General features: G+C 45.2%; 1 protein-coding gene across 1 annotated transcript in view; it reads right to left on the bottom strand.

The window, feature by feature from the left end:
* Positions 1-24,075, bottom strand: part of CCT3 (chaperonin containing TCP1 subunit 3) — a 1,145,726-nt gene that overhangs the window by 385,258 nt on the left and 736,393 nt on the right.

Consider the following 24,075-nt stretch of genomic DNA (forward strand, 5'->3'; position numbering starts at 1 on the left):
AAACAGCATTTTCCACGCTATGAAATAAATGTATACATGGAGGGGGTTGTTTTAAGAAATGAAAGTTCTGACAACTTCTCACTTCCATCGCTGGGATTACAAAACATAATCTTTATATTCTTGTTTAAAAACATACAACTGAAGGCATATGTTAAAACCATACCAGGGGGCCAAGGCAAAGGGCTTTTGTCTGTGCCACCAATGTTTAACAACTTTCTGAAAAAGACTTCTGGAGCAACAACACTGAACAGCACAAAATACATTTGCCTAAGCTCCATTTCACATTTATAACCTTCATAAGACTACAATGTTACATCACCTGGGGACTTCCTACTTGCTATCCTCATACTGCCACAAGCATGTGCTGATTTGATTATAGGTTCATAGGTGTATAATAGCCTAATGACCACTAGGACATTTTTAAGCCTAGCCGTGCAACCCAAATGTGATTTACATAGGTGGTGATTTACTGACTGCCTCTATTCATCAGAGACATAGCAGCCAGACTAGGGGTGACTTTCTGATTACTCATCCATTCTTCCAAGTTGCACTTTGATAGTGAAAAACTGTGTTTCACGTGGATGAGGAGCCTATTCAAGAGAACATGAATTCACTGAGAAACCTCTCTCCAACATGTCCTTACTATAAAGATGTTCCTTGACTTAGCTGTGCAGGGTGGGTGATGGATGAACAAAACTTTCTTTTTAGTAATGTTTGAAATCTATTCATTTCAACTCTAGATTAAATTTCATGTACACCTACTAATGTCAATGTGCAACACTTTCTTTGGGTCTCTGGGAACCATGGTCCCACTGTACTCATCCCTCATTAGACCCATTTAGAGTATAATGCCCCGTTTGGTATGTACCTCACAAGACATCTGCAAAAGCTGGAAAGGCCACAGAAATAACCTCACTAAAAGAATCACAGGCCTAAAGCAGATGCCATATGCTGACTGCCTAAAAAAACTCCAGCTATACTTTGTGGCACATCGTCTACTCAGAGGCAATCTCTGCTTAACATACAAGGTCATGTCAAACCCTGAGCTGCTGGACATGCTCTACTTAAAGAAATCCCAATTCCTCAGAGCCACACGCTCCAGGGATCTAAACTTTGTCATCACAAGGAACAAAACATGCTGGAGGGATAGGTTCCTGCCCCAGAGATTCCCCATACTCTGGAACAGACTGACCATACATGACAAGCAGAGCGCCTCATTGGCCCTCTTCAAAAGGAACCTTGATGATTGGATGGGAGATAGGAAATTCACCCTGGGGATCATGTCGGTCGTCCTGCTAGACAGGGGTCCAGAGAAGTAAATATTGTGGGAAGAAATATCCAGGGAATTGTTATGGCTAGGCTTGTATAGGCCCTAGGCCGATAGCCTAGTACCAACCTATGATTTGTGTTATCTAGGCATAATTACTCATGACTAATGTACTGCTTCTCATACTGCTTTGATCTATACAAATACAATGCTAGTTATGTTGACATCTCATTCTGCTGCAATTACATGGATAATACTCTGCAAGTTCAAGCAGGTAACATTGATCAAAGTGCATTACAGCAGTGGAGAGTGCAAAGAGATGCTGCTTTACAGCAAAGGCCTTGATGCTGGGTTTCTCCTTCTATTCAGACTGCTACTAAGACTAGTGAGCCGGGGTGCCTTTCTAAGTTTAACCAAGTTTTCCCGAAAGAATAATGATGTTCTGTATCCAAACAGGAAAACGAGGACCAGGCATTTATAAGCCACCTTTGTCCATAAGGGACATGCGCGCCAGGCCCGCTGTACATTTCCTATTCCCCATCCACTAGTCTAGGCTAAATCTAAAATGGGTAACAGACGAATTCAACTTCACATGGTTAAGAAGACTGTTCCCACTGAAGGGGCATTCTCTGGGATACAGACAGAATTCAGGTCCCTAGATCTTGTATTTCTGGTATCCTGACTTCCGAACATTCAGGAGATTCTTAAGTGTGGGGTTTGCAGATGCCTTGAAAGCCAGGCAAAGATCACCTCTGACCAACCTATAGCAGGCTGAGGAGAGGGAAAGTGTTTTAAGGCACTCTGCATAAGGCAGGGTTGTTACACCTTGCATCCTTTTTATAAGGAACCTCTGAGGTCACTAGTTGCTCCATATGCCTAGTCAAGTACATACCGAAATGAGCACTGTACTCTATGAATGGCCTGAAAAGGGCGGAGTACAGTGGGACTTTGTTCTCTTTGGACCTAGATACCATGCCCTTACTTATAAACTCCATCCCCTCACTCATAAAAAACAAAAGTAGCCTGCAACAAATCATCCTTCGTTCTATCACAGATTCCCCTCTTTCTCAAACCCATCCAAACAAGTACAATAAAGAAATTGCTAAGCCAACTGAAACCCACAACCCTTGCTGCCGAATGACTACCTCAAATCAGCAGCCAATGTAATCTGCTACCCAGTTTCAATACTGATCAGCAGATCACCGAACAGTATGTACCTAAAATCTGGAAAACCTCCTACATACCACTCCACAAAGGAGGCTGTTAACTAGAACTATCCAACTATAGGCCAATACCTATACTATCCCCTCTTTCTAAAATCTTACAAGTGCTTCCACTCTCAACTGATGCAACATCTACCATCTAATAAGCTCCTTTTTCATGCACAACACAGACTTCAACCAGGCCATAGTACCACCATGATAATGCTCAAACTGACCAATACTGTCAACCAACTAAAAACCAATGGCCAAATGGTTGCCTCAATATTTCTTGACATGCCAAAGGCATTTGACACAGTGTCCCATGAACTCCTACATGAGCTTACATCACTTGATATATCTAAAAAGTCTTATTTGGTTCCAAGATTATCTACAGTGGATATAAAAAGTGTACACCCCCCTGTTAAAATGCCAGGTTTTTGTGATATAAAAAGAGACTACAATAAATCATTTCAAAACTTTTCCCACCTTTAATGTGACCTAGAATGTGTACAATTCAAGTGAAAAACAAATCAGTTGGGGGAAAAATATAAAAAATAAAAAACGTACAAGCTGGTTGCATAAGTGTGCATACCCTTAAACTAATAGCGTGTGGAAGCACCTTCTGATTTAATTACAGTACTCTGTCTTCTTGGGTACACACCTGCCATCGATTAGAGAGACTGATTAACCCCAAATAAAGTTCAGCTGTCCTAGTAGGATTTTCCTGACATTTACTCAGTTGCCTGCTACAGCAAAAGCTATGGTTCGCAGAGAGCTTAAAGCATCAAAGGGATCTCATTGCTGAAAGCTATCCATCAGGAGAAGGGTACAAAAAAATTTCCACAGCAATGGATATACCAATGAACACAATGAAGACAGTCATCAAAAAACGGGGAAAATATGGGACAACAGTGACGTTGCAAAGAACTGGATATCCCTCCAAAACTGATGAAAAGACAAGATGAAAACTGGTCAGGGAGGCTGCCAACAGACCTACAGCAACACAAGAAGCTGCAGGAATTTCTGGCAAGTACTGGTTGTGTTCTACAAGTGACAACCTCCCATATTCTCCATATATCTGGACTATGGGGTAGGGTTTCAAGACGGAAGCCTTTTCTTACACAGACAAACATCCAGGCCCGGCTAAAATTTGCAAAACAATACATCAAGTCTCCCAAAAGTATGTGGGAAAAAGTGTTATGGTCTGATGAGACCAAGAGGTTGAACTTTTTGGCCACAATTCCAAAATGTATGTTTGGCGCAAAAACAACACTTCGCATCACCAAAAGAACACCATCCCCATGGTGAAGCATGGTAATGGCAGTATCATGCTTTGGAGCTGCTGTTCTTCAGCTGGAAATGGGGTTTTAGTCAAGCTGGAGGGAATTATGAACAATTCCAAATACCAGTCACTTTTGGCTCAAAGCCTTCAGGGTCTGCTACAAAGATGAAGTCCAACTTTCAACACAACACAACAATGACCCAAGCATACATCCAAATCAACAAAACAATGGCTTCACCAGAAGAAAATTTAAGTTTTGGAATGGCCCAGCCAGAGCCCAGACCCAAATCCAATTGAAAATCTGTGGAGTGACCTGAAGAGATGCCCTCGCAATTGGACATATTTGGAGTGCTTTTGCAAGGTAACTGCACAGATTATAGGTCACATTAAAGGTGGGAAAACTTTTGAAATGATTTATTGTGGTCTCATTTTTTTATATCACAAAAACTTGGCATTTTAACAGGGGTGTGTACACTTTTTATAGCCACTGTATCTAACCGCTATCAATCAGTCAAATGGCAAGATTACCTCTCCTCCCCACTTCCCATTACAGTAGGTGTTCCACAAGGCTCAGTTCCTGGGCCTCTGCTCTTCACAGTTCTGACCAATAACATACACAAAGCTACTAACCTTGCTTCCATCATACAATATGCAGATGACTCGTGTCGTCTGCACCGCACCTACCCTAAAACTACAAGACAATACTCAAAAATCTCTCATTGCTATTGAGTCTTTCTTAAAAAAAAAAATACCAGCTCATCCTTAATACCAACAAAACCAAACTAATGTTATTCCCTAACCAATGCCACAAAACAAACTCTCCCAACCATGACTTTACAATCACCTCATCCAATCACACACTAATTAAACCAGCCTCAGAAACCAAGCTACTAAGCATCATTCTAGATAAGTTAAAATCTGACAAACCTATACCTCTCATTCCATCAAAAAGGCCCACATTAAATTAGGTTCCCTTTACAGAATAAAACCTTTCTTAAACTCTTCCAGACAAGCTATTGCCAGGACTCACCTACTATCCACTTTACTCTACACCTCCCCTATATTTACTAACCTCAAAAAAATCAGACTTAAGCAAACTTGAATCATTTGACCATAAAAACAGCTAGAGTTGCTGCTAATCTGCCCCAAAGAAAGTACAGTTTTGTACCTACCATAAATGTAGATGTCCGATAGACATGCAACTGCAGTCATAACGTGTGGGTTGTCCTGCCTCAGGCAGCCCTCGGTCGGCCGGATTCCAAAGTCTGGGTCCGACGTCGGCTGATGTCGCATTTCTCTCCGACGTCAGAGCGGCTGGAGTACATAAGCATCAGCCGACGCCATTTTCTTCAGTGTTTCTTGCCCCAGATGCCAGGTGCCCTCCAAGGAAGGCTGTAATCAAATTGTAAGACAAAAACAGAATTCCAAACAAATGCATGAGCAATAAACCAAATACACCATAACAGATATCCCCAGCTAAGAGTAAGAGGGATAGGAGTGGACCCTAGGCATAGAGGGGTATGGAGGGAGGAAAACCGACTGCAGTTGCATGTCTATCGGACATCTACATTTATGGTAGGTACAAAACTGTACTATGTCCTTCAAGAATGCAACTGCAGTCATAACATGTGGGTAGAATACCATAGCTTAGCTGGGGAAGGAGGTTTGCTCTAGGAAAGAGATGGTGTGGCAATCAAACCCTGCAGGACTGCCGAAGCAAAGCCTGCTCTGGATCTGGAATATAGAGGAAGATTGTAGTGTTTGGAGAATGTATGCACGGAGCTCCATGTAGCAGCTTCTAGAATGTCCTTGGTAGGCACCCCTCTTAAAAAGGCTGTAGAGGTGGCTGTAGCTCTGGTGGAATGTGGTCTGACATAGGCTGGAACAGTCTTTCCATGAAAGGAATAACAGAATCTGATGCAATGTCCAATCCATTTAGAAATAGTCTGTTTTGAAATTGCTTTTCCTTGGACTGCAGGGGCGTAAGCTACAAAAGCTGTTCAGACTTCCTACTGGCCTTGGTTCTGTCCAGGTAGTATCGAAGTTGTCTATGAATGTCCAAGGTATGCAAAAGTCTTTCCCCCTTATTCTCAGGATTGGGGAAGAAAGCAGGCAGATGAATGGCTTGATTTAGAGAAACCCTAGATACCACCTTTGGCATAAAAGTAGGGTTGGTCCTTAATGAAACCCTGTCTCTGTGGAAAATAATAAAGGGTGGTATTGCCATTAGGGCCTGTAGCTCCGAAACCCTTCTTGCTGAGGTAATTGCCAACAGGAAAGCTGTCTTCCATGAGAGAAATTGCAAGTCTACTGAAGCTGCTGGCTCAAAAGGAGGTAGAGTCAATTTTCTAAGACAAATTGAGGTCCCAGGCTGGCACTGGGGCCTTCCTTGGTGGCTTAATGTTCTTGATTCCCTGAGGAATTGTCTTAGTAAGGGGTGAGAGAAAACAGGAGGATCAGTGTTGTATCTAGCCGAAATAGCAGATGCATGTATCTTTATTGAAGAATATGAGAGGCCGCTCTGTAACATATCTGCCAAATATTCCAAGTTAAGAGGGATGTTCAGTAATGATGCATCATGTCCCTTGCTGGTATTCCAATTGCTGAATCTTTTCCACTTTGCTAAGTAAACCTTTCTGGTGGATGGTCTTCGAGCCTCTGTTAGTATCCACTGAACTTCCCTGGAGAGAGATAAGCTCAAGTTATTTAAGGGATCTCCCAGGCTGTTAGCTGCAGTGTCTGAAGGTTTGGATGCAGTGTTTCGAAATTGTGTTGAGTCAAAAGTAGAGGCCACTGAGGGAGGGCCCACCTCCTGGTGTGACATATGCTCCGTAGTAGTGGGTACCAGTGTTGCCTTGGCCAATCCGGAGCTATTATGATTCCCTTGGGCTTCTCTGCTTTGATCTTTAGTAATACTGAGGTCATTAGTGGCAGAGATGGGAATGCATAGATCACTATGGAGTTCCAGTTGAATGAAAGGGCATCTATTTTCCAAGCCTTTGGATGGTATGTCCTTGTGCAAAATTTTGGTAGAAGATGGTTGAGGTGAGAGGCAAATAGGTCCACTTCTGGCTTGCCCCATGTCGAAGTGAGTTGTCTGAAAACCTTCGGATGTAACCTCCACTCGTGTGGATCTGTGAAATTCCTGCTTAGGCTGTCCGCCAACATATTGTCTTTTCCTGGAACAAACTGGGATTGTAACTGGATGTTTAGACTCAGTGATTTCTCCCAAAGCTGCATTGTCAGTCTGCAAAGGGGGTAAGAATGGGTGCCCCCCTGCTTGTTTATGTACCACATCCCAGTGGTGTTGTCTGTCCGTATCATTAAATGGCCTTGCTGGAGTTGGTGTTGAAAAGCCTCGATGGCATGCATTACTGCCAGCATTTCCTTTTGGTTTATATGCAGATGTGTTTCCTTTGGTGACCATTGTCCTTGTATACACCTGCCTTCCATGTGCACCCCCCATCCAAGGTCTGAGGCGTCTGTAGTCATGGTCTGTGTTATCTGCGGTTTTTTGAATGACATACCTGTGTTTTCCTGGCTCACCGAGGCCCACCATAGGAATTCCTTTTGTAGGCATGGAATGAGTGGAATGATTGTCTCCAAGTTGTTGCTGTGTTGAGACCAAATGCTTTTTAGGTACCACTGAAGCTTTCTCATGTGTAGTTTTGCTAATGGAACCAGTAGAATGCAGGATGCCATGTAACCCAGGGCCTGTAGGAATCTCCTTGCAGTCATCTGGGTGAGTTTTGCTAAACCTTTGAAGTAATGGGTTAACTTCTCTTGCTTGTCTTCTGTCAGGTAAGCCATCTGAGAAGCTGTGTCTAGTTTGGCTCCTAAGAAGATTATTTGCTGGGATGGCTGCAGTCTTGACTTTTGAAAGTTGACTGTGTATCCCAGAGCTTGAAGTAATCGTATGACATAATCCAGGTTTTTTGTCAACATCAATTTGTCGTCCGCTTGTATGAGGCAGTCGTCCAGGTATGGGTAAATTTGTATACCCTGGAGCCTGCAAAGAGCAATTACTGAAGCCAGGCATTTTGTAAATACTCTGGGCGCAGTAGATAAGCCAAATGGCAATGCTGAGAATTGATAATGCTCTGGCCCTACAAGAAATCTGAGGCATCTTCTGCAGCTGTGTCTGATAGGGACATGCAGGTATGCCTCCTTGAGGTCCAGAGTGATCAGCCATGACTCCTTGCCCAGCATGGGTAGGAGTTGCTGTAGAGTCAGCATTTTGAACTTTGGTACTATGAGAAATGTGTTTAGTGCGGACAAGTCCAGTATTGGTCTCCATTGAGATTCTTTTCTTGGAACAAGGAACAGTCTTGAGTAAAACCCCTGTTCTTGTTGTGGAACTCTTTCTATTGCTTTCATTCGAGTCAGCAGAGTGATTTGCTTGATAGCCTCTGCCCTTTGATGTTGTGGTCGTTGGGCAGGTGAAACCCCTGCGTCACTTCTTTGGTTTCCTGGCTGCCATTGTCATCCCCTGTAAGGGCCTCTGTATTGGCCTCTTCCTCGGCTACGTCTGTTCTTACCCCTTTGAAACTTTTCTGGATTAGGAAAGGACCAGTTTTTTGAAGGCCAATTCCTACTGAATCTGGGGGGGTTGAACCTGGAGGAAATCTTTCACAGTCTGAACTGATTTTGCTTTTTCTTCGATGGTCTTTAACACATCCTTAGCATTTGCACCAAAAAGCTTGTTCTTTTCCAAAGGTGCATCCAGAAGTTTTGCTTTTACATTATCTGGTAGAGGTTGATCTTTTAACCAAGCATGTCTACGCATCACTGCCCCTGTCATAGCTGCCCTGCATGAAGCTTCCAGTGCATCATATCCAGACTGCAGGAAGTGGTTGCTTACTTGCTGAGTGTTATGTACAGCTTCCTGCAAAGTCTTCCTGTCTAAAGGATCAGGAGAAGCTAAAGTTTTTTGTAAATCTTCTAAGAGATAATCCTGATATTGGAACATATGAAAAAGGCAATTTAAAACTCTCATAGATAAGGTAGTGGAAGTGTAAACCTTTTTACCCCATCTCTCTAATGACCTTGCTTCCCTGTTGGAGGGCAAAGGATTTTTTGAGGTGGAGGCTGAAACTCCTTTAGGCCCCTGTGAAATAGTTTCCAAATCAGCAGTATGGGCCCTGAATAAATGAGTTTCTGGGACCCTGTAATACCTGTCTGGCTTGGCTGGAGCAGGAGGAAGAGAATCAGGAGTAGCACTAGAGTCAGAATACAAATCATCCAGAACATCAAGTACAGGAGGAATAGCTAAGGGCCTGTGCTGAGGCTTCTTAAGGAAAGTCCTAAGGCGCTTCCTAGAATCAGAATATTCCTGACCCTGCCACTTGAAATGTTCCCTCATGGTGCGCAGAACTTCCCCAAAAGAAATATCCTCAGGAGGGGAGGCCGAATGTATGGAATCTTCTGCATCCGAGTCCTCATAGGTCTGGAAGAGCTCTTCCTGGCTATCAGAGTGGACAGAGCCCTCAGAGTCTTCATCTGAAGGAGTAGGGTCAGAGGGTTCAACCTGGGGCCTTTTATCAGGAGGAGGCTGGGATGCTCTCTCAGGATGGGCCTGGGAACCTCTAATCATGGAAATTAAATCAGCAGCCATGGACATAATTTGTGTCTCCGGAGTCTGCTGAGGTAAGGATTTGTAAGTAATATGCTTTGTTTTGCTGGCTGCCTTAGCCCTAGTGTAGGCCTTAATAGACATGGCCATAGGAGGCCTGGCAGCTCCACGTGCAGGAGTGACCTTGTCTACAGCAATGGTCTCGGGCATTTCCTCGGTTTCGGTATCCGGAGGAAAATCTATAACTGGCGGAGTAATGTCTGGAATCGGAGTCGTCGGTAATGCGGTGTCTTCGGTTCGGAGCGGTGGAGAGACCGTTTCAGAGGGAACCAGAGCACCCGTGCTAGGTTTTGGCGTGGAGTCGGTGGTAGACGCGGGCCTAGGATGTTGGTCCCGGTCTTTTCGCTTTTTGGGAGTTTGCGATGTCGGAAGATCCGACGGCATGGTGTAAGCAAATTTATCGCCGAAAAAATCTTCAGCGAACTCCGCCCGGCGCCTGAGAGTGCGCTTGTTGAAGCGAGCACAGGCTACACAGGCCGAGACGTCGTGGTCTGGGCCCAGGCAAGGGAGGCAGTAAGAGTGGAAATCCTTATGAGGTATTTGTTTACCACAAAAAAGACAATTGTTAACTTTTTCAGTAATTTCTGACATCGGCTGAGGCAAGAAAAGGTCCCCAACGGGGTACTTAGCTTTTGTGATGACTTCCGTATCGTAGAATACAGGAGCTGACCGACCGGCACTTGCGAACTGCTTCTGCTTCGGGCACCGTGCGGCAAGAAAGACTGAAGAAAATGGCGTCGGCTGATGCTTATGTACTCCAGCCGCTCTGACGTCGGAGAGAAATGCGACATCAGCCGACGTCGGACCCAGACTTTGGAATCCGGCCGACCGAGGGCTGCCTGAGGCAGGACAACCCACATGTTATGACTGCAGTTGCATTCTTGAAGGACATCCAATCACTGTCTTGCTCTGAAACAACTCAAATGGCTAGAGCTGCCCAACCTAGTAACCCTAAACCAACTTATGACAGCCCATTCCACAGTTTACCTACCCAACAAATGTCCAACCCTACAGGATCTTGTACAAACCCACCTCAATAGCAGGACTCTGATCCTCAAAAAATACTACTCGAAGTTACAAAATTCAACAGTTTTGGAGACTCGCTATATTCTAACTACATAACTAAATCATGGAATTCCACCCCCCCCCCCCAGAACATACTAAACACAGCAAACCTAATGCACTTCAAAAACTGCTGAAGTCCCACCTAAATGACAACTGGTTATGCTCCTGCTCCTCACCAGGCTGAACCCATTTCTCCCCTCCTCACCCTCTCTCTTCCTATTCTCCACTTTCACTATATCGCTATGCATACTGAATACCTTACTTACCCTCCCCATCCTCACCCTCTCTCTCCCTACTCTCCACTTTCAGTACATCTCTATTTGCTTACTGATCCCATGTTATTGTTAAGTATAACAATCAAAACTTACAGTACCAAATAGGGATACCTGAGACACTACTCCACTGTATTTTAAGTTTTTGTATCTCTGAGACACTCCACTGAATGATTTCTTGATACTAAGTGTAACTGTCAAAATGTGTTACTAAGTGATCCTGTTAGCCTTATTATTAACTTGAACTGTACCATGTTATGTGATTTATTACTATCATTGCTCTATTTTACTATTGTTTAAAATACTGACTATATTATGTGGAGCTTTTCTCCCAGGGCCTCTGCTGAAAACGGGCAAATTTGTCCAGTTGGACTTCCTTGGTAATCAAATGTTAAATAAAAAAAGTTGTGCAATATAAAAGGATTTCCTCACCACTGTGGCTATGTGGTGGTCGAAGGCAAGGCTACTGTATGTACATACACAGAACCTTGACCACTGGGTCGACTCTTAAGGACATATTACCAATATGGCAATTAGCTAAGATGGTCGACTTCCCAAAGGGTACAATTATGCATTTTTTAGTACCGAGTTTAAGACCATGATTTTGGCACCATTTGTTAGTCAGAGACAAGCCTTCTTGAAGAATGCTAGTGTCTGCAGAGGAGTCGAAAAACCTCCAGAGCATGCAATCATCTGCAAACTTAGCCATAAACCTTCAACATTTCCCTTCTATTCAAGAAGAAAGAGATACCAAAAAGGGGCAAGCCCAGTACCGAGCCCAGGGAAACTCTGCTACTGACCGGCCTCTTGGTGGAAGTGGCCTCATCTATTTTCATAGGTTCATAGGAGTGTACTAGGCTAATGGCCCTTGGGCCTTTACAAGCTTAGCTCATGGAAATGCCCTGGCATTGTGCCGCCTGTCGTTAGTTCCCAGTGCCTCTATCAAGTAGACCCAGTGCAGATTGGGATTTCTTTAGATTTAGCATTTCTAACAGTGCTGGGTCAGACATGGCTTTAAGTCAAGCAGAGATCACCACTTGGAAGATGATACAAGAGCGAGAAGAGCTGGTGCTTTTTTGAGTCTGTCTGTATAGGACATGTGTTTAAGGCCTAGGATCCTCTTCGTGAGTTACTTTTGTGGCCTCTCCAGCTGTTGCAGGTGTCTAGTGAGGTAGATGCCAAATGGGGCATTATACACTATGACTGGTCTAATGAGGGAAGAGTAGAGAGAAATGATGACCTCTTTCTTCCTGGATGCAAAACCCTTGGTAATGATATGTGCCACATAGGACTTTCTGACCATGGTGGCAATGTGGTGGTCAAAGGTGAGGTTACCGTCAACCTGTGTCCCCAGATCTCTTAAAATGCCTTCAGTGTTCAGTGGGCTCCCATCGATGTGGTAATTAGTGGGAACTGAGTTTTTCCCAAAAGGGATGACTACGTATTTTTTGGCATTAAGCTTAAGGCCATGGTTTCGACATCAGTCACTGGTCTCAGCGAGGCCTTTCTGTAGGATGTCTGCATCACTTGGGGAGTTAGTAATGGCTCCCAGCTTGCAGTCTGTGAATTTGGTCAGCCAGAGTCCCTCCGTGTTGGCATGGACTTCTGAGAAGTAGATGCCAAACAGGAGAGGACCCAGGACTGATCCCTGTGGGACTCCACTCGTGACTAGTCGGCAGTCTGACTTGGAGTCCGCTACTTCCACACCATCAGTTCTGTGAGCCAATTTGCAACCCACCTAACCACACAGGGGTTGAGGCCTAGTTTGCGGAGTTTAACAATAATTCTTGAATGAGGAATAGTATCAAAGGCCTTGGCCAGATCGAGGTAGGCTGTACGAGCTTGCCTTACCTTCATCCACCGCTCTGGTGACTGACTCAAAGAAGTCAACCAGGTTGAGCAGGCATGATCTACCTTTCACAAAGCCAAAATGCATGGGCTCTAGAGATTGGAGATTCCTTATATCCTTGTTAATTAGGTCCATGATGAAGCGCTCCATAGCCTTACATATCAGACTTGTCAGGCTAATGGAGCAATAATTTCCAGGGTCTTTAGTGGTTCCTCCTTTACAGAGAGGGATGACTGTAGCAGTGAGCCATTCGGTAGGGACAAAGTCTGAGATGAGGCTGTGAGTGAACAGAGCACACAGATGTGATGTCAGTTCACTTTGTATTTCATGTAGAACACAGACAGGGATATTGCTGGGTCCCATAAAAGCTGCACTCTTGGCCTTAGACAATGCAGCTGTAACCTGTGCTGCAGTAATGTTGGGTGCCCGGCATTCTTCTGGTAATGAGATTTGTTCTTTTCGGAGGGGGGGGGGGGTTAAAATTGGCACTGAATCGGTCAGTATGCTGGTAATATCTGTTGGCTCAGCATAGGAGGTACCATTGTGCAGTAACGCAGAGCAAATAGTACAGTTTTGTACCTACCATAAATGTAGATGTTAGAGTGTTCACCCTGCTGCAGTCATCACACTTGGGTTATATCCTGCCGTCAGGCGGTCCCGCAGTCGGCCTGAGTTCCAAAGTCTTGGTCCGGCGGTTGCTGTCGCTTCTTCCCTGATGTCAGTGCGCCAGGGGTATACAAGAGGCATCAAACGCCATTTTCTACAGTTTTTCTTGCCCCAGATGTCAGGTGCCCCCAATAGGTAGGCAATATATATATACATTGCTGTATAAAAATAAACATATAAAAATAAAAACAATACCCTCAGGCACAAGCAAATAAACCACAGAGGTTGTATAGGATAGAATGGTATAGATAAGTCCAGCTAGTTCAGAGGGGATGGAAGGAGGGTAACCTGGACTGTAGCAGGGTGAACACTCTAACATCTACATTTATGGTAGGTAAAAAACTGTACTATGTTCATCACATTACCCTGCTGCAGTCATCACACTTGGGTTGAATCCCAAAGCTAAGGATGGGTGGTGGAGCTAAACAGGGTTAGAAAAAGCTAGTAGGCCCTGCAAAACTGCAGTGGCAAAACCAGCTCTAGTCACAGAATATAGAGGTAAGTGATAGTGTTTGGTGAAGGTGTGCACTGAACTCCAAGTTGCAGCTTCCAGAATATCCTTGGTTGGCACCCCCCTGAGAAAGGCTGCTGATGTAGCTGTAGCCCTGGTGAAGTGGGACCTAATGTTAGCAGGTACTGGTTTCCCATGATGCGTGTAGCAGAAACGTATGCAATGTCCTATCCATTTTGAAATGGTCTGTTTTGAGATAGCTTTTCCTTGTGATCCTGCAGCATAGGCTACAAAGAGCTTGTCAGATTTTCTGAAAGCCTTAGTTTTATGCAAGTAGTAATGTAATTGCCTGTGAATATCTAAAGAGTGCAGGAATCTTTCTCCTTTGTTTTGGGGATTTGGGAAAAAGGTGGGCAAATGAATGGTTTGGTTTAGGGCCACACTGGATACCATCTTTGGCATAAAGGAAGGGTTAGTTCGTAGAGAGACTCTGTCTTGATAAAAAATGAGGAAAGGCTCCACTGCCATTAGTGCCTGTAGCTTTGAGACTCTTCTAGCTGAAGTTAATGCTAATAGCAGGGCAGTTTTCCATGAAAGAAATTTTAAGTCAGCTGAAAAAGCTGGTTCAAAGGGCAGCAGTGTAAGCATTTCCAGAACAAAGTTGAGATACCAAGTAGGTGTTGGTGCTCTCCTGCACGGTCTTATGTTCTTAGCCCCTCTGAGGTACTGTCTTAGGAGTGGATGTGAAAAAGGAGGATCCGTGTTGTAATGAGCTGAAATTGCCGAGGCGTGGATCTTAATAGATGAAAAGGAAAGTACTTTGTGCAACATCTCAGTTAAATATTGTAGAATCTGAGGAATGCTGGGATCAAGGGGATTTTGGCCTTTAGCCTGCAGGCGCAAAATCTTTTCCATTTGTCTGAATAGGTTTTCCTGCTGCTGGGCCTCCTGGCCTCCAGAATGACATCCATAACAGCTTTGGATAGAGGTGTTGGCTGGTTGTTTATGTAATTTGCCATGCAGCCAGGTTTAAAGTCTTGAGCTGGCTGTGTAGAATCTGCTTGTCTCGCCGGGTGAGCAGGTGAGGAATTTGTGGCAAAATCCATGGTGGGCCGTGGGCCATGTTCCTTAGAATTGGATACCAGTGCTGGCGTGGCCAATCTGGTGCAATGAGTATAATTTGTGGCCTCCCTAATCTGACGATGTCTGGGCGTCCCCATTTTTGAGTTATCATTGCAAATACTTGTGGATCTAGTTTCCACTCGTGGGTATCCATGATGTTTCTGCTTAGGTCGTCTGCCAATATGTTTTTCTTTCCTGGCAGGAATTGTGCTTGTAGTTGAACTTGGTAAGACAGTGCTGTGTTCCACAAGGTCATTGCTTGCCTGCATAGAGGGTAGGAATGTGTGCCCCCTTGCTTGCTTATGTACCACATTACTGTGGTATTGTCCGTCTTTATTATTAGATGTCCTGGGTGTAAGAGGTTCTTGAAAGTTGTTAGGGCATTCTGTACTAGTACTAATTTCTTTTTGATTGATGTGCAGATGTCTTTGATCTGTAGTCCATTTGCCCTGAATGCACTGTCCTGCCATGTGTGCTCCCCAGGCATAGTCTGATGCATCTGTTGTCATAGTTTGTCTGGCTGTGGGTAAGGTGAAAGGCTGACCCTTGTTGAAATGACATGCCTGTGCCCACCATAGAAACTCCTGTTGAAGGCAGGGAATGAGTGGTATCCTTGTTTCCAAGCTGTGGCTGAACTGAGTCCATACACTTTTCAGGTACCATTGTAATTTCCTCATATGCAGTTTTGCAAATGGTATTAGCAGTATGCAAGATGCCATGAATCCCAAGGCCTGCATAATTTTTCTTGCAGGGAGTTGGGTCGTTGTTGCCATTATTTTGAAGTATTGAGTCAGCTGTTGTTGCTTGTCTGGCGTGAGATAAGCCATCTGGGCCGTTGTATTCAAGCTGGCACCCAGGAATATTATGTTTTGTGAGGGCACTAGTCTTGATTTCTTTTCGTTTACTGTGTACCCTAGGCAACCTAGGTGTTTGACAAATGCCAGATGCTTTAAAAGAATGTCCTTGCTTTCTGCTTGAATAAGGCAGTTGTCCAGGTATGGGAAGATTTAAATTCCTCTTTGTCTGCAGTATGCAATTACTCGTGCCAGGCATTTTGTGAAGACCCTGGGTGCAGTAGATAAGCCAAAGGGCAGTGCAGAGAATTGATAATACGTTGAACCTGCAATGAAGTGGAGGTATCTTCTGCAATTTTGTCCGATAGGGACATGCAGGTATACCTCCTTGAGGACCAACGTTACTAGGTCAAGCATTCTTGCCCAGCATGGGAAGCTGCTGCTGTTGTGTTAGCATCTTGAATTTTGGTACTTGCAGATAGATCCAGAATGGGTCTCCATGCTTTGTCCTTTCTTGGGACTAGAAAGAATCTTGAGTAAAATCCTTGTCCTTGCCCCTGTGTAGGTACCTGTTGAATGGCTCTCATATCCATGAGAGCTGTAATTTGTTTTTGTGCCTCTGCCCATTGATTTGGTGGGCAGGTTTGGCATTCCTTTTATCCTTGGCAAGGTATGAAAGTGGAATCTGTATCCTTGTGAGACAATGTTTAGGACCCATTTGTCTTTTGTGATGATGTGCCAGTTGTCTGCAAAAATTGCTAATTTTCCTCCCAAGGGAGCTGCCAAGAGAGATTTGCTTGGTAGTTTGAGGGTCGAGTCATTGTGTTTGTCTTCTGCTAGCTTGGGGCCTGTCTTCTCCTCCTTTCTGGGTAGCAGTGCCCCATTGGCGAGGTTTGTAAGGGCCTTGTGACTGACCCCTGCCCCTTGGGCGTCTGTATTTGCCCCTCTGTGATCTGTCAGAAGCTGGAAAAGACCAGTTTTTTGTTGGCCAATTTCTGCTGAAACGAGGGGGTTGTACCTGTAAAAAATCCTTGACCGTCTGCAGAGATTTTGCCTTATCTTCCATTTTCTTGAAAACCTTTTCTGCTTTGACACCAAATAATACATCCTGCTGTAAAGGTGCATCCAATAACTTTGCTTTAACATGATCAGGTAGGGTTTGTTCTTTTAACCAAGCATGTCTACGTATGACAGACCCAGTAACAGCTGCTCTACAGGAAGCTTCCAATGAATCAAATCCACATTGTAAAGTATGCTTGCGCACCTGTTCAGCTGCATGCAACAGATCCTGCATTTCCTTGAATTCAGACTGTTCAGAATGTGTGCTCATTTTCTGTTTTGAGACGTAAGGAATTGCTGATATTTCAGCATGTGAAACTGACAATTTAATGCTCTCATAGCCAGAGTAGCTGAGGTGTATATCTTCTTTCCCCATCTATCTAGGGCTCTGGAATCCCTTTCAGAGGGCACAGGAATTTTAGCCATAGAAGCTTTAGCCCCTTTGGGACCCTGGGAAATTGTTTCTGGGTCAGCCACAGGGCTTTTATAAAGGAATTTGTGAGAGTCAGGTACTCTGTAGTATCTGTCTGGTTTGGCTGGAGCAGGAGGTAAAGAGTCTGGATTTAGACTAGACTCCAAGTAAACATCATCCACAATGTCTAAAACTGGAGGGATAGCTAGTGGTCTGCGCTAGGGCAGTAAAAGGAACTCTCGGAACCTTTACTTAGAATCAGAGTAGTCCTGGCCTTCACAGTGGAAATGTTCCCTCACGGTATGTAAAGTTTCCCCAAAGGAGTAGTCTTCAGGGGGAGATGCTGAGGGAATAGAGTCTTCAGCATCAGAGTCTCCATAAGGAGGAAAAGCGTAATCCTGTTCCTCAGAAGAATCTGAGGAAATAGAAACCTGGTCAGAGAAAGCATAATCCTCCTCTTGTCTTGGTCTTTTATCTGGAGGGGGATGGGAACCCCTGATTAGGGTAATCAAATCCTCAGCCTTCTTAAGCATCTGTTTCTTAGGCATGGGGTCTTGAACTGGAGACTGAAATTTTGGTTTTAATGAAGTTTTAAGCTTAGCATAAGATTTAATGGTGAGTGTAGTCGGTCTGAAGACACCTTCTGCAACCAAAGGTGTTTCTACTGCACCGGGATCTCCTTCTGCTCCGGTGTAGGAAGGGCCTAATGAAGATGGTTGCGACGGCCTAGTACACTCCACTTGAGAATCCAAAGCTGTCTGGGGTTCCAATTCTGTGGTCGCCAGGGGCTGCGTAGGTGCCTCACTGAAAAACGGAAAAACTGCGACAGGCCCAGCAGGGGCCTCGGAGTCTGGCTTGTTCCTAGGCTGCCTGTCCTTATTCCTTGCGTTTTTTATGCATGCCAGTCGTCGGCTGCTGACGGCATGATATAATTAAATTTCCTACCAAAGTAATGTTGTGCGAAATCAAAACGGCGTTCGATAGTTCATTTATTAAACCTAGCACAAAACAGACAACCTGTGACGTTGTGGTCTGGGCCTAGGCAAGGAATACAATAAGAATGGAAGTCCTTATGAGGTATTTGCTTCCCACAAGAAATGCAATTGTTAATTTTTTCTGACATCGGACTGAGGCAAGAAAAGGTTCCCCAACGGGGTACTTAGCTTTACTGAAGACTTCGGACTGAAATTCGAATCGAAAATCTCAGGTGTCGGCCGACCGGCACTTGCGAACTGCTTCTGCTTTGGGCACCGCGCGGCAAGAAAGACTGGAGAAAATGGCGTCGGATGCCTCTTATATACCCCTGGCGCACTGACGTCAGGGAAGAAGCGACAGCAACAGACGCCTGACCAAGACTTTGGAACTCAGGCCGACTGTGGGACCACCTGACGGCAGGATAACCCAAGTGTGATGACTGCAGCAGGGTAACTCAATGAACATCTGTACTATGTTCATCGTGTTACACTGCTGCAGTCATTACACTTGGGTAGAATCCCAAAGCTGAGGAAGGGTGGCTGGTCCTATAAGGCATTAGGGGTGGCTACAAGGCCCTGCAGCACTGCAGTGCCGAAGCCAGCTCTGGATTTAGAGTATAGAGGCAGATGGTAATGCCTGGTGAAGGTGTGTACAGAACTCCAAGTTGCTGCTTCCAAAATATCCTTGGTAGGTACTCCCCTGAGGTAGGCAGATGAAGTGGCTGTTGCCCTGGTGGAGTGAGATCTAATGATGCTAGGTACATGTTTTCCATGGTATGTGTAGCAGAAATGTATACAATGTCCTATCCATTTTAAAATAGTCTGTTTTGAAATGGCTTTTCCCTGTGCTCCTACAGCATATGCTATTAATAATTGCTCAGATTTTCTGAAAGCTTTGGTTTTGTCCAAGTAGAAGCGTAACTGCCTTGTGAATGTCCAAAGAGTGCAGTAGTCTCTCCCCTTCATTCTGTGGTTTAGGATAAAAAGTTGGCAGGTGAATAGTTTGGTTTAGAGCCACACTGGATACCACCTTTGGCATAAAAGTGGGGTTAGTTTGTCCTGGTGGAAAATGAGGACAGGTTCCACTGCCATTAGTGCCTGTAATTCTGAAACTCTTTGTGCTGATGTTATTGCCAGGAGCAGAGCAGTTTTCCAAGAGATATATTTTAATTCTGCTGTGTTGGCTGGCTCAAAAGGAGGTAAAGTTAGCTTCTCCAAAACAAAGTTGAGGTCCCAAGTTGGAGTAGGTGCTCAACAGGGCGATCTTATGTTTTTAGCCCCTCTGAGGTACTGTTTTAACAGAGGATTAGAGAAAATAGGTGGATCCGTGCTGTAATGAGCAGAGATGGCAGAGGTATGGATCTTGATGGATGAGAAGGAGAGTCCTTTGTCCAGCATCTCAGTTAAGTATTGTAGTATCTGAGGAATGTTTGGGAGAAGAGGGTCAACGGCTGTGAGCTTGATTCCAGGCACAGAATCTCTTCCATTTATCCGAATAGGCTTTCCTGGTACTAGGCCTTCTGGCCTCCAGAATGACATCCATAACAGCTTTGGAGAGAGGCATTGCTTGCTTGACTAAGGAATCTTCCATGCAGCTAGGTTTAAGGTCTTTAGCTGGCTGTGTAGTATTTGGTTGTTGTGCTGAGTCAGCAGGTGTGGGATTTGAGTGTGTGTGTATATATATATATATATATATATATATATATATATATATATATATATATATATATATATATGTGTGTGTGTGTGTGCGTGTGTGTGTGTATGTCTATATATGTGGTTCTTGTGCTAAGCTCCTTAAGATTGGGTACCAGTGCTGGCGTGGCCAGTCTGGTGCAATCAGAATCATCTTTGGCTCTTCCTGCCTGGCTTTAATGAGTACCTTTGGCAAGAGAGGTAGTGGTGGGAAAGTGTATACTTGTAGGTTCTCCCAGCTGAATGAGAGGGCATCCACTTTTCCATGCTTGTGGATGGTAACTCCTTGTGCAGAATTTTTGTAGCTGGCAGTTTATTGGGGATGCAAACAGATCTATGTCCGGGCTCCACCATTTCTGTGTTATCAATCTGAATATTTGTGGATTCAACTCCCATTCGTGGGTATCCATGATGTTTCTGCTTAAGTCGTCTGCCAGTGTGTTTTCTCTCCTGGCAGGAATTGCGCATGCAGATGAACTTTTAGTTATGTACTCACCATAACTTCAGATGTTTGGGATCCATCTCACCTACATTCTGACTGATGGGCTCGGAGCCGATCCCTCGGCTCCGACTCGGCACGCTTATGCTATAGAGCGAGGCCTCTAATTGGCTGAGCTATCTTTATCCCAGGATGCACCACCACTAATCCCCCAGATCTTGTTTGTCCGCATTCATGCACACATGCACAGCTTGTTTATATAACATTGTTAGATGTTTCAAGATGAAACAACAGGATTCGGACCTTCTGATATCCTCTGATCTCCAAGGAAGGGGGAAGGAGGGTGGGTTATTAGGAATGTAGGCGAGATGGATCCCAAACATCTGAAGTTATGGTGAGTACATAACTAAAAGATGTTATGTGTTCCTTTCTCGCCTACATTCTGACTGATGGGACAGCGTCCCTAGCACCTAAATCCCGGGTGGCTCATTGGAAAACACTCCTGAGCACTGTGGAACCAAATGAAGCTCGTCCTCTAGATGCCACATCTAATTTGTAGTGAGAAATGAAGGTGTGCGGGGAAGACCATGTAGCCGCAGCACAAATGTCACCAATAGCAAGCTTAGAATGAAATGCTACCGAAGTAGCCATAGCCCTTGTAGAATGAGCCTTAACAGAGGTGGTAAGCTCTTTGTTAGAATAAATATAAGCTTGAGTAATACAGTCCCTGATCCATTTGGCAATAGTGACCTTTGTGACAGCGTTTTCCAATTTGTTTTCTGCAAAGGATACAAACAACTGATCTGTTTTCCTTGATTGTTTGGTCCTATCTAAATAAAAACGTAACTGTCTGTGGACATCTAGTGTGTGGAAAATAAACTCCGCTTTATTGGAGTATTTTGGGAAAAAAACTGGAAGCTCTAATGATTGTTGCAAGCATAAAGAAGAACAAACTTTAGGAACAAAAGAAGGATTTGGTCTGAGGGACACCCTGTCTGTATGAAAAACCAAGTACGGGGGTTTCACTGACAAAGCTTGAAGTTCTGAAACCCTTCTGGCTGAAGTAATCGCCACTAGAAAGGCTGTCTTCCATGATAGAAACTTTAGATCACAGGTAGCTGCCAGTTCAAAGGGGAAAGAAGTCAAGGCACGCAACACTATATCGAGATCCCATGGAGGTGCAGGATGAGAAATCGGAGGTCTTAATAGAGCAGCACCTTTCAAGAAGGTCTTACACAATCTGTTGCTCATTAAAGGTGGGTCTATGGATTCATGAAAATTAGAAATTGCTGCCAATTGTACTTTGATGGTAGAAACTGAAGAGCCTTGATTGAAAAGAGAGGACAGGAATTTGAGTACTACTGCCACGGGAGTAGAAATGGGGTCCAGGCCCCGGAGTTGAGCCCATATAGCAAACCTTTTCCATTTGCTGGAATACAGTTTCTTTGTAGCAGACTTGTGGGCTGAAGATAATATGTGCACAACATCTGGATCCAGTGCATGTCTCCTGACTATCGTCGGAAGAGGAGGAGCCAGGCCGTCAATTTTAAGGTGTGTAGGGACTGGTGTAGTAGTCCCGACTGATGAATCAGTAGGTCTGGGACCTGGTCCAGGAACCATGGACCTTCCAGAGCATGTTTGCGAAGATAGGGACACCACACATGACGAGGCCAGTAAGGAGCAATTAAGATCATCTTGCTCCCTAAGAGAGATGCCTTCTGAATCACCCTGGGGAGGAGAGGAACTGGAGGGAAGGCATAAAGCAGGCCGGTGGGCCAAGGATGGACTAATGCGTCCATGGGGCTCTTCCCCAGAGCCGGGGTTAGGGAGAAAAATTCTTTGCACTTCGCATTCAGAGGAGTCGCGAAGAGGTCGCAACATGGAACTCCCCATTCGCTGAAAATCTGCCTTGCAACTGTCATATTCAGACACCATTCGTGAGGAGAGAGGATGGTTCTGCTCAACCTTTCGGTTATGACATTGGACTTGCCCGGTATGTGAGTAGCCACTAGGAAGCGTTTGGTCGAGACTGCCCATTCCCAAACTCTCATCGCTTCTCTGCAAAGAGGATAGGATCTGGTCCCTCCCTGTTTGTTCAGGTACCAGACAACTGACATGTTGTCTGAGTGAACAGCAATTACGCCCTGAGGGAGATAATCGTGAAGGGCTTGAAGGGATAGGAGTACTGCCCTCATTTCGAGGATGTTGATGTGAAGAGGGGTCTCTTCCGGGAGCCATTTGCCTTGGACTGACCTGCCCAGGGAATGCCCCCCCCCACCCCATCTGGGAGGCGTCCGTGGTCAAAGTGGCCGCCGGAGGAAGAACAAAGGGTCGTCCCTGATCCAAATTGGAGGACACTAGCCACCAGCGAAGGTCCCGTTTGCAAGATTCTGTGATCCATATGAGATGATTGAGAGGGAGTTCCTGAAAGGACCACTGAGTTGAAAGAAGCCACTGGAGGATTCTCATGTGTAACCTTGCCAAGGGAACTAGAAGAACTGTGGCAGACATGGATCCCAATAGCTGTAGGACCATTCTGGCTGGGGCTTTGGACCTGGGGAGTAAGGCTCGAACTTGAATTTGAATGGTTTGAATTCTGTCTGCAGGTAGATAGACTCGCATCTGGATTGAATCTCTCTCTACCCCTATGAATCTTATTCTTTGAGATGGCCGCAACACAGACTTTGGCCAATTGAAGGTGATTCCAAGGGAATTGCGCAGTGATATTGTGGCTTGCAGGCTCCGTAGAAGTAGATGCTTGGAGGTGGCAGTTAGGAGCCAGTCGTCTAGGTACGGAAACACCTGGAATCCTAGACTTCTCAGGTGAGCAGTCACTACTGCCAAGCATTTGGTGAACACCCTGGGCGCTGTGGTGAGACCAAAGGGCAGCGCACGGAACTGAAAATGACTGCCTCCTAGGCTGAAGCGCAAATGTCTCCTGGACGTTTGATGTATTCTGATATAATACGCATCCTTGAGATCTATGGAGCACATCCAAACACCCTTCTCCAACAATGGGAGAACGGTTTGTAGAGTGACCATTCGGAACTTGGACTTCTTGACTGAACGGTTTAGGTTGCTTAGGTCCAAAATGGGCCTCAAGTCCCCGGTCTTTTTTGGCACCAAAAAGAATCTTGAGTAAGTCCCTAATCCGATCTGGTCTGCGGGGACCGGTTGGATGACTCCTTTTTGCAGCAGCTTTGAAATTTCTGAGGCTGCGGTATCCCGTTGACTGGGTGGCGGGTCCGGGATTTTTTTGGACTGGGGGAGAATGGGATGGAGTAACCTCCGGCGATAATTCGAAGCACCCATCGGTCCTGAGTGATCCCTTCCTAGGCCTTCAGGTGCTTCAGCGACCCCGACTGGCTCGAGCAGCACAGTCGGGCAATCCCTCAGGGACTATGAAAAGCTGAAGAGCCACGAAAGGACTCGCGGTCTCCAGTGTTGCGAGGGCCTCTGCCGCCTCTGGGACGGCATCTTCGATGAATTTCCCCTCCTCTGCCTCTGGAGGGGGAACCTTCCTGCTGAGAGGGGTAAGACTTCTGAGATCTACGGAACCACATTTTCCCTCCTCTTTTAGCCTTGGGATAAGGCCGAAAGGGAGTGGAAAATCGTGCCCCTACGGCAGTCAGAGTCTTACCCTCCTGTTCACAGCGGGTAAGTGTGTCCTTTACCTTGGGTCCAAACAGGGAGGACCCATCAAAGGGGGCGTCGGCAAATGAAGACTTAAAGGCCTCCGCGAAATGACACAGGCGGAGCCAGGCTGGTCTCCGTAGAGCAATGCCTGTACCCGCCGCTCTACTCTCCCCTTCGGCCGCATACGAAATGAGCCTCATGGACGAGTTCGAAATGGATGACATTGTAGACAGCTGAGAAACCAACCGTCTGGGCCAG

This window comes from Protopterus annectens, chromosome 8.part0 (genome assembly GCF_019279795.1).
Source record: "Protopterus annectens isolate FY-2018-M chromosome 8.part0, PAN1.0, whole genome shotgun sequence".
NCBI lineage: Eukaryota > Metazoa > Chordata > Ceratodontiformes > Protopteridae > Protopterus > Protopterus annectens.